Consider the following 10,426-nt stretch of genomic DNA (forward strand, 5'->3'; position numbering starts at 1 on the left):
TGGCACTTAGGCGTAGCTTCCGACGCTATCCGTACAAAATCCATTGGCATCATGAACTGTTACCGTGCGATTTAGTGAAGCCGAGGGCATTTGCGGTGTGGGCGTTTCAAAAGATGGCGGAAGATGACGATTGGTTGAGTAACGTTTTGTGGACAGACGAAGCTCATTTCACGCTCCGAGGGTTTGACAACGCCCACAACTGCAGAATTTGGGCTAACTAAAATTCTAGAACTGTCGTGGAAACTCCATTGCACGACGAGAAAGTCACGGTATGGGTTGAATTTACCACATCTACCGTTATCGGGCCTTTTTTCTTCGAGGAAATGCGTGATTCTGGTTTTGTAACTGCAACCGTGACGGGTGAGAGGTACGCCGATATGTTACAGAATCGCATCATCCCCAGCCTGGCTGATAAACACCTGCTGAACGTACGATGTTTATGCAGGATGGCGCTCCACCCCATATTGCTAAACGCGTGAAAGATCTCTTGCGCGCGTCGTTTGGTGATGATCGTGTGCTCAGCCGCCACTTTCGTCATGCTTGGCCTCCCAGGTCCCCAGACCTCAGTCCGTGCGATTATTGGCTTTGGGGTTACCTGAAGTCGCAAGTTTATCGTGATCGACCGACATCTCTAGGGATGCTGAAAGACAACATCCGACGACAATGCCTCACCATAACTCCGGACATGCTTTACAGTGCTGTTCACAACATTATTCCTCGACTACAGCTATTTTTGAGGAATGATGGTGGACATATTGAGCATTTCCTGTAAAGATCATAATCTTTGCTTTGTCTTACTTTGTTATGCTAATTATTGCTATTCTGATCAGATGAAGCGCCATCTTTCGGACATTTTTTGAACATTTGTATTTTTTGGTGCTAATAAAACCCCATTCATTCCAAGCATATGTTTCAATTTGTACCTCGCTATCTACATTATTCCATGATTTATTCAGTTTTCAAATTTATACTGACTTTTGATCACCCGGTATTCATGGATTTAAGAAAAATTTATGCCAAAGACCCCAGTCAAGTCCTTACAAGTTTTCTCCGAGGGTGATTCTGGCTGTACGTACGAGGACTGACTGAAAAGTAATGCCTCCACCTTCGTAACTCTTCAACAATTGGCAGCTTTGGTATATGTCAGGTAGTGGCTTGTTCCGTAGCCTCTTCTCTATAGCTCCAGTTGGTGAGTTAGCATTGAACGGTTGTGTTGTTACGGTGTAGAGTATGGGACTCTGCGCAGACGGTCAATCAATGCGATTTAAGCAACGAGCAGTCATTGAATTCTTGAGAGCAGAAGGTGTCACCCCAAAGGAGATTCTTCAGAGAATGAAAGCAGTTTATGGTGATTGTGTTGATGTGAGTACTGTGCGTCGTTGGGCGAGTAAGTTTAAAGATGTTGAGGCAGGAACATCTGACCTGCGTGACGAAGAGATGGACGTCCTATGACAGTTTCACAAACAAAGTGATGACAGACTGATTCAGGACGATCGTCATATCACTCAGAGAGAAATTGCAAGCACAATCGGCATTTCACAAGAATTTGTGGGTCACATTATTGCTTTGCTTGGCTATCGGAAGATCTGTTCACGATGGGTACCCGAGAAGCTGACTCCTGAAATGAAAGCGCACAGACTTGTGCCAGGAACTCCTCTCGCGTTACGAGAATGAAGGTGACGCCTTTCTCCATTCAATTGTGACAAGAGACGAAACGTGGATACACCATAACGACCCGGAGACGAAACATCAGTCTATGAAATATCGACACAAAGACTCGCCCCAGAAAAAGAAATTCAAGACGCAGATGGTGTTATCCATGTTGATTTCCTTGATCGTAAAACAATAAATTCAGAGCTTTACATCACAACACTGCGAACTCTGAAACAACGGCTAACAAGGGTCCGAAAGGAATAGGGAAATGTTTTCCTGCACTATGACAATGACAAACCACACACTTCACGTGCCATCACAGCAGAACTCCAGAGACTGAATCTCACCACCGTACGGCATCCTCCATACAGTACAGATTCAGCACCGTCTGACTTCTATCTTTTCCCGATAATGAAAGACGATCTGCCGGGACATCATTATGCTTCTGATGAAGACGTTGAGAGAACTGTGACACTTTGGTTGCGGAAACAGAGTGTCGACTTCTTCCGTGACGGCTTCAAGAAACTTGTTCATCGTTGGCAGAAATGTATCCAATTGGCTGGTGATTATGTGGAAAAGTGAATATTGGCAATTAAAGATCACATTCTAAGGATTATTTCTGCGTTTGATTTATTAAAATATTCCCATCCAAACCCAATTAACGGAGGTGGAGGCATTACTTTTCATTCAACCCTCGTACATGGCAAGTTGCTAAGTTGCTACCGAATTCACGCCATCGGTCTGCGTGGGAGGCAGGTCACGTGTGTCGAAGCTCGACGATCCTGATCAGCAGAACTCAGCCGCTTCCCTCTCTTGTGACACAGACCTGCGCCACATGACTGGCAACCAGCAGATCTTAACATGAAGTGCTTCTTCTCCCGTTGCTCATTTTATTTAGTCTGTTCGGCATCTTATCTTAGACGCGTACACCTGGTTTCTCCCTACCCCAGGCGAGCCCCGTGCATCCTGTACACTGAAAGAAAGGGCTAAAGAAACTGGTATGGGTGTGCATATTCAAATACAGAGATATGTAAAAAGAATACGGCGCTGCAGTCGGCAACGGCTATCTAAGACAACAAAAGTCTGTTGCAGTTGTTAGATCGGTTACTGCTGCTGCAATGGCAGATTATCAATATTTAAGTGAGTTTGAACGTGGTGTTATAATCGGCGCACGAGCGAAGGGACACATCTCTGAGGTAGCGATGAAGTGGGGATTTTCCCGTAGGGCATTTCACGAGTGTACCGTGAATATCACGAATCCGGTAAAACATGAAATCTCCGACATCGCTGCGGCTGGAAAAAGATCCTGCAAGAACGGGACCAACTACGACTGAAGAGAATCGTTTAATGTGACAGAAGTGCAACCCTTTCACAAATTGCTGCAGATTTCAACGCTGGGCTATCAACAAGTGTCAGCGTGCGAACGGTTCAACGAAACATCATCGACATGGGCTTTCGGAGGAGAAGGCCCACCACTCTCGTACCCTTGATGACTGCACGACACAAATCTTTATGCCTCGCCTTGGCCCGTCAACACCGACATTGGACTGTTGATGATTGGAAAGATGGTGCCTGGTCGGACGAGTCTCATTTCAAATTGTATCGAGTGGATGGACGTGTACGGGTATGGATACATCCTCATGCATCCATGGACCCTGCATGTCGGACGAGTCTCAACACTGCTGGTAATAACCGCAGAAATCAATGTGGGACGTACGATCAGCGATCCCTATACTATTGGGATGCAGAACTCTGATCTCTGAGCCTGAAAGTTTGGCGTACCTGAAGATTCTTGTCATCTGCAAAGTCCGCCCTCTTATAGTTAGTCAAACATTTTCCAGCGGTCTTATGTGATACAGTATTTTTTACTTATTTTTGCCTTTGAATTTTATATCAAGACGCGACGTAATAGGCTGATGTGGGAGCAGAACGAAAAGTATTTTCATTTTGGATTCTCGTGACATTTAGTGGCAGCCATGCTGTAATTAGGCAGTAAACGAAATATGGGCATGTTTGGCCGGTAGGCTCAAACAGCAGCAATGCAACATCCAAATGGTACAGAGATTGCTCTCTGCGTACGACGAGCTTATCCGTTGGGACAGAGCGGCGTAATTTGGCGTTGATGGACTATGGGAGGCGCGAGTGACATTGCTGACAGCACGACATCGTCTGCAGCGCCTCTCCTGGGCTCGAGACTATATTGGCTGGACTCTTGACGACAGGAAGATTGTAGCCTGGTCAGGTGAGTCCCGATTTAAGTTGACAAGACCAGATGGTGAGGTTCGAGTGTGACGCAGACCCCACGAAGCAATGGACCGAAGCTGTAAACAACTGGTGTTGGCTTCATAATGGTGTGAGTTGTGTTTACGTGGATTGGACTGGGTCCTCTGGTCCAACTGAACTGATCATTGACTCGAAATTGTGTCGTTCGGCTACGTGGAGACCATTTGCAGCCGCTCATGGACTCCATCTTCCCAAGCAACCATGTGCCATGTCACCGGGCCACAATTGTTCCTGATTGGTTTGAAGAACGTTTTGGATACTTCGAGGATATTTTTGCCACCCAGATCGCCCACCATACATCGCATGAACATTTACAGGACATCCAGTTCATGCAGAAAATCCTGCAATGGCAACATTTTCGCAATTGTAGACGGCTATAAAGGCAACTTGGCTCAGTATTTTTGCAGGGCCACGAAACCGGTAGTGATCCAATAACGAAGGACTAATACAGCTGAAGCGGTTATTAATACCCAAGATGGCTACCCATAGCTGTGGTTGCCCCACCTACAAGGTTCCAGCATTTTTGTAAAGGCTTCCAACTATTTGTTGAGTACATACCACTTCGAGTTACTGCACTAAGTCGGGCAAAAGGAGGTCCGACACGATATTAGGAATTACCTCATGATTTTTCTCACCTCGCTGTAGTATGCCACTGTGTCGCTGATATCATAACCAGAAATTTTTGAAATGCGTTCTTTCTTACTTTCAGCCACACACGATACATCGGTGTGTGTGTGTGTGTGTGTGTGTGTGTGTGTGTGTGTGTGTGTGTGTGTGTGTGTGTGCTTTTGATTTATTTACGTAGCAGGTCATTCGATGGCTCGTGTGGCTGTCTGCCCTACGTTGCAAATATGTCCGTTTTCTGCCGTAAGTCTTTATTTCTGCCAAGCTGCTGTTATAATGTCTATTTTTGTAGAAGCGCCTTGCTTTTTATCTCACATTGTTGCAGTTGTAATCGAAAGTGTCACGGTCTGCAGTGCTTTGCACGTGATTATAACTGTAGAGCGCTGCGTAAGGACTGCTGTAGTGTCTACTGTAGTTATCACTGTAACCGTGTTTGAATGCGCCCTGTAGGGTAAGAGAGGCAGATAAATGAAACACATACATAATCCGAGTGAATATGTTCCCTTCTTCGTTTCAACGCCTACGTAAATTCTGGAGTAGGTAAGCACAATGTGTGGAGTGGGAAGTAGTAGCTTGGGACCAGCAATCATCCGCTACACGTGAGTCCGTATAGTTAACACCAACGTTTATTTGTGCGGCACTGTTATGATCTGTAACACTAATGACACAAGCAAGGTCCGTAAACAGTCTTCTCACTTTTGATAGCGAAAAGTGACACGAATGAAAAACGGGGGAGGGGGGCTAATGATAAGCCACTTGTATGGAAAAATGTGCTCTAACCGACTCTGGCAATTCCCAAGGTTAATGTTCACGGTTATTGCGTACATCTACAGCAATGCAGGATTAATGCTATCGGTCAACACAAACATTTTTTTGACTTTCAGTAATGAAATCGCAGTATTATGAAGAACTTTGTGTGCACAATTCTGGCTAGTCGTGCAGTAGGCACTGTCGCAGTTTGATGTGGCTGATTGTTTCCAAGCGATGCAACGATTTGTGAGAGGCGACAGAAAGGAAGTTCCTGATCGGCCTTGGTCTAGTGGACATGCTGAAAATTGCTGGTCGTGACCAAAATGTTAGTATGGGAGGAATATGACAATACAGTGTTATGACGCGTCGAGATAAATGAAGGAGCATGAGTTCACTCGTACGTAGAAGTGTTAGTCTCAGCAACACAATTGCTACGGTAGTGTAGCCTCGATTAGAGTCCAACCAGATTGTACGTAGAGCGAGATTTTCACTCTGCAGCGGAGTGTGCGCTGATATGAAACTTCCTGGCAGATTAGAACTGTGTGCCGGACCGAGACTCAAACTCGGGACCTTTGCCTTTCGCGGGCAAGTGCTCTACCATCTGAGTTACCCAAGCACTACTCATGCCCCGTCCTCTCAGCTTCACTTCCGCCAGTACCGCGTCTCCTACTTTTTAAACTTAACAGGAGCCCTCCTGCGAACCTTGCAGAACAGCTTTAATCTGCCAGGAAGTTTCATATCAGCGCACACTCCGCTGCAGAGTGAAAATCTCATTCAGGAAACATCCCCTAGGCTGTGGCTAAGCCACGTCTCCGCAATATCCTTTCTTCCAGGAGAGCTTCTGTGAAGTTTGGAAAGTAGGAGGCCGGAATGGTAGCTCAGCGTGTTCGGTCAGAGGGCTGCGTGCTCTCTGTAATAAAAAAACCTGAGTCAAGGAATCAACGATCAATTTGAACGGATGTCTTGTGACGTCCGCCCAGACCAAACGCAACGAACTATATCGAGGAAGGGGAAAAAAATAGATGGTAGAGCACTTGTCCGCGAAAGGCAAAGGTCCCGAGTTCGAGTCTCGGTCCGGCACACAGTTTTAATCTGCCAGGAAGTTTCAGATTGTACGTAGTCTACTCAGTAGATTTTATCTGTTGATTTCATAATATAAGAGCTATCAGTAAAAATTAGCTTCATAGTTCATTTGAAACAATTTTGTCCCTGCCTTCCAACAGTTTGTCTGACCAGACTAACTGTAATATGCATGATAAAGTTTTACTAGCACATCTACAGGTGTAGCTTAAAGAAACAGTTGGAAAAAACTTGTCCGCATGTTTACTGTCTCTGATTTCAGCTACGTATTAACGCTAGATTACCAAACCCTCGTAAAATTTAAGGTCGCAGTACTTTATGAGACAGGGTGTTTTGTACTTATTGCGTAACCTTTAAATTTTGTCGCCCTTTGAATAAAATTTGGAATAGTAATATTTACGATGGTTAGTAGCTATGTACGATTGTTCCCCTTTAGTGTTCTAGTGTTCATAAGTGTCTTGCTACACTACGCTTGACAGCTTATAACCCCACCGACAAAAATTCAGAGGTCGTTAAGGGAGTCACAGGCTCCGGTGGCTCGTTACAGAGTAGTAGTGTGAGTGACTTATTCGATTAGTTGTCACAATTACCATTGTCTACGTGAAAATACCTTTACAAAAGCGAAAAAGGATGTAATAGGCAGTCACCAAAACGTACTACAAAACACAAGGTGAGTTCCTGTCTACAGGTGCAAATATTCAATGACATGGATGTCGGCGTTGCGCGGCTCTTCGATTGCATTCAGTAAATCCACACACGAGGCGCATGTCGGCCAATTCATCAGTCAATAATTACTGCCGTGTATCACTACAAACGTACAAGTAACACTGCAGGAAACCCGAGAAAGAACCGAGCAGTGCTAGAGGGAGGCTTCAGGCCCAAAAGTAAAGTGGGCATTACTGTCGTCTATCGTGAATAAAGATAACATTGTCGTGCAAATATTTTCAGTACAATACAGATACTACAAAATTAAATGGGTGGTAAGAAATGAAACGAAAGGTAATTACTCCGGATACCACGGCACCTCGTACCAAAATACTCAGAAAATATCCCTGAATAACTCCTGAAATTTTTTCGATGAAGTTTAGGTCCACACTGTGTTTGAAATAATATAATGTGTTGCGTCACTACGATGCACATCCGCAGTTAAAATTATTGTGTCCTCTACTTCGGTTTGTTCGCTTACGAAATATAGGCTGGTCAGAAACGGCCTGAAAATTCTGTGTGGCAGAGTACGTTATGCTGAGAAATGTTGAGGAAAAAATTCGATACTTTGCGCCATTTCCGAGTTAATGGGATACTTAAGTTAGTCAATCAGGCCGTTGCGCGAACAAATGTAAGTGGCCCACAGAGACGGTGATTCAAACACGTTCTTCGTTTGGTTTCCTAATACCGACCAAGAGAGCGATGTAAAACTTGGACATGGGGTGGTAGTAAAATTCGAATCCCTGCGACAGTCTCGTGCGCTGTCATTTACGCTATGAGAACAACTGACACCAATTGGCGAGCCGCTTGAATTTGCGCGCGCAACAGCCCGATTGGCAAACATTGGCGCTAATTAACTTGAACACGATACACCGTATGGAAATTTTTTTTTACCTATGATTTCTTAGCAGAGCTCCCCGCTGATATTTATCAACTCCTGTAAGCAGCTAAAGGTCTGGATTTCATTATAATTTCATCCCTTACAAGCCGTTCAGACTGCTTCTGAACACATTACACAATAGAAGTGCTGGCACGAATGTGTAAATGTGTGTGTTTCCTGTCTTTAAGCTTAATTGGTGAGACTGGTGTGATGAAATCTTATTGCGTTTTATGTAACACGGTGCCGTGAATCGGCGTTCCAAGTACAATATGCTGAGCGATTAATATATCGTGCATGTTCTCTACAAAAGTGCTGTAATGATTTTCGGTATTTAAATATGTTGTCAGTTGCCTTGGAAGGGTTACATTGTGTGCTATTTCTGAGCTTTGCTATGTGAAACTTAACAAACAGTGATAATCCAGGTCACAACCGGTCTCAATTTCAGTTAACTACGAACAATTGGCAAATTATTGAACTAGGGTGTCGTATCCGCGATCTCCTGCGGCCGTTATGAAGTTGATGAATGACACGTTCTTATAAAAATAGACGAGGATGTTATTTTTATTGTTTATTTGTATTTTGTCCGGACCAGTATCATGTTACAAGCCCAACTTCAGCGGCCCCGTAGAAGATAAATAATAAGATGTGCAATACATAATACTATATGCTATGGGACATGTTCATAAATTATTATTGTCCCCTCAGAGCATTTCGGTACATCTTTTTGGTGGAAATCTTACTTTAATTTTTACTAGTTTTCAGCTGGTGTGTAAACCACGCAGCCTCATCACTAGGAAAACGAGGACATATGGACGCGCCACATATTATATGCTACACCTAATATTATCTATTGTGTATCTTATATAGGACCGCTACAGATATGCGTCTAACCATACACCGGTCTGGCCAAAATAAAGAAAAACAATAAAATAAGCACCGTTCTCTCTCTCTCTCTCTCTCTCTCTCTCTCTCTCTCTCTCTCATAAAATTAGAGTTTAATGTGTGTTACTGTTCTACATCATATAACCATTTCGACCAACATGTAGTGACGGTACTTCTTCATATTTCTATATCTCGGCGCGACATTAACACGGTAACTTTTTATTATTTACTGCCTTACGAGACGTTCCCATACAGCCATCTCAACATTGGAAAGACGACACGACGATTCAGAACATTCATTATGACCAAGTTATACATGCTTAGACTTGTCATGTGATGCCATGCAGACGATTTTCGAGGCTGTTATACGTAACGAAGAAGAGAACAACCAAACAACCGGTCCCCGAGCGGAGAAAATCTCCGACCAGCTCGGGAATCGAAACCGGGTCCTTTCGGTTAACAATCTGCCGCCTTGACCACGTAGGTACCGAGGCGGACTTGGTCGCAGTTTTCTATTATGTGAACTGTAGGCGGAAGCCGTAATTGGCAAAAACTTTATACATTTATTTTTATTTTGTATCTCAAACATAAACTGCGTGCAGCGAATTGTACATAAGAAAGCTGCTTTCCTCTTAAGGCATAACGCCGAATGTACACATATAGAAAAGCGTATTTCATGTTCTCGCGGAACACTGAAAGCGTTGACGTAAACCCTGGGCTGAAAAACACGTTTGTTATTAGCAAATGGACAGCGCATTCTTAACAACACATACCTGCTTCTACATTCACAGACGGACAGAAGCTTTTGCGGCACCTTTAACGGAACTGCGTTATTTGTTTGCGCGGGACTGTTGACACTTCCGGAGCAGGACGACCCCGAAAAGCTGACACCAACCTGTTGGCTGTCGTTCTGAATCCCAGGGTGATCGGTTGTGTTGTGAGACCGGACATGGCTTAACGAACGGCACAGCTGAGGAGCTGGTCAAGGACTGTCCACTGACAACTGTTATCTACGGACGGCGGCGCGAGTCTTGCGATTAAGCTGCTACGTCACGCCTGTGACACGATCCAAATCGATTTCTACAGTACTCTGTTATAGTATAGATAGCGTTGCTGAATTACCTCTGCGGAAGGCGAGCTGTTTACACGCGCTGCTTCCGTTGTGCTGTTGAATCCTGCAGGATACAAAACGCTACCACGATAAGAATTAACCTTGAATTTCCTGCGGCCCATTATAAAACATATGCCTCTACATTCGTAAACTGCAAGTCGCAAAACGATGTGTCGTGGAAGGCAGAGCACTTCATCTGCGTGGTGAATCTGCGTGAGTAGTATTCGTGTACATCACTCGCTACGCACGCACAAGCCGCACCACGCGGCTGGTTGTTCACTCACGAGGCGCTCACACGCTGGGTGGCGGGCCACAGCCGCGTGCCCTTGCCACGCAAGTAACTTGACATAGGCTCTACTTATACAGCAACGACAGAATGAAGCGGCGCTAATGGGCCTGGCAAGCGTTCAAATGCACTTAGAAGTAGAATTTCTTTTTAGCTGTCTATTTTCCATGTT

General features: G+C 44.6%; 1 protein-coding gene across 1 annotated transcript in view; it reads right to left on the reverse strand.

Annotated features, from left to right (window-relative positions):
• LOC124595643 (diacylglycerol lipase-beta-like) overlaps nt 1-9,832 on the reverse strand; it is an 855,670-nt gene extending 845,838 nt beyond the window's left edge. Inside the window, exon 1 of the mRNA XM_047134491.1 lies at nt 9,631-9,832. The gene's annotated coding sequence lies outside the window, so the exon portion shown is untranslated. The remainder of the gene's footprint in view (nt 1-9,630) is intronic.
• Nucleotides 9,833-10,426: the final 594 nt, after the last annotated feature.

The sequence above is a fragment of the Schistocerca americana genome, chromosome 1 (assembly GCF_021461395.2).
Source record: "Schistocerca americana isolate TAMUIC-IGC-003095 chromosome 1, iqSchAmer2.1, whole genome shotgun sequence".
Taxonomy (NCBI): domain Eukaryota; kingdom Metazoa; phylum Arthropoda; class Insecta; order Orthoptera; family Acrididae; genus Schistocerca; species Schistocerca americana.